The following is a 577-nucleotide window of genomic DNA, read 5'->3' on the forward strand; positions in this document are numbered from 1 at the left end:
GGCGTTCAACTTGCCTCCGGAGCGCGGAGCTGCTCGCGGGCGGAGTTTGCCTGTGGTTGGGCTGATTTCACAAACGGGGGCTCCCGCCCAGCTGCAGTAAAGAAAAGCCAAGACTGGGCGCCTCTCTCCCCTGAGCTGGACCGGAGGGAGAAGGGGAAATGGGTCCCCCCCAGGGCATAATCGCACCGGTGATACTGGCTAGCAGGACAAGGATTCCACCAGGTCTTAGTGCTACTCTGGTCTGACCGCCTGGCCCCTAAACTGACCAGGATCCCAAGACCCAGCACTCTCAGACAAACTTCCCGGTTGTACCCCAGGAACCACCACTGGACCTGGCATCCCAAAGTGCAGTAGAAAAGCCGCCACCTCTGGGGTGGAGGGTGGCAGCCAGGTGGGCGCTGCACATTGTGGCTGGTCCAGGTGACAGCTGCTACATAGCCACCTCTGAGCCGCCCCCCAGCAATGCACGTGGGTACCTGTTTGAAGTTAAGCAGGAGTTTAAATACTTTGCTGGAGGGGGCATAAAAGAGTTTCTCCTTTAACTCATGTGGCAAGGGACATGTACCAAAGATCTCAG

The sequence above is a fragment of the Chrysemys picta genome, chromosome 21 (genome assembly GCF_011386835.1).
Source record: "Chrysemys picta bellii isolate R12L10 chromosome 21, ASM1138683v2, whole genome shotgun sequence".
Lineage (NCBI taxonomy): Eukaryota > Metazoa > Chordata > Testudines > Emydidae > Chrysemys > Chrysemys picta.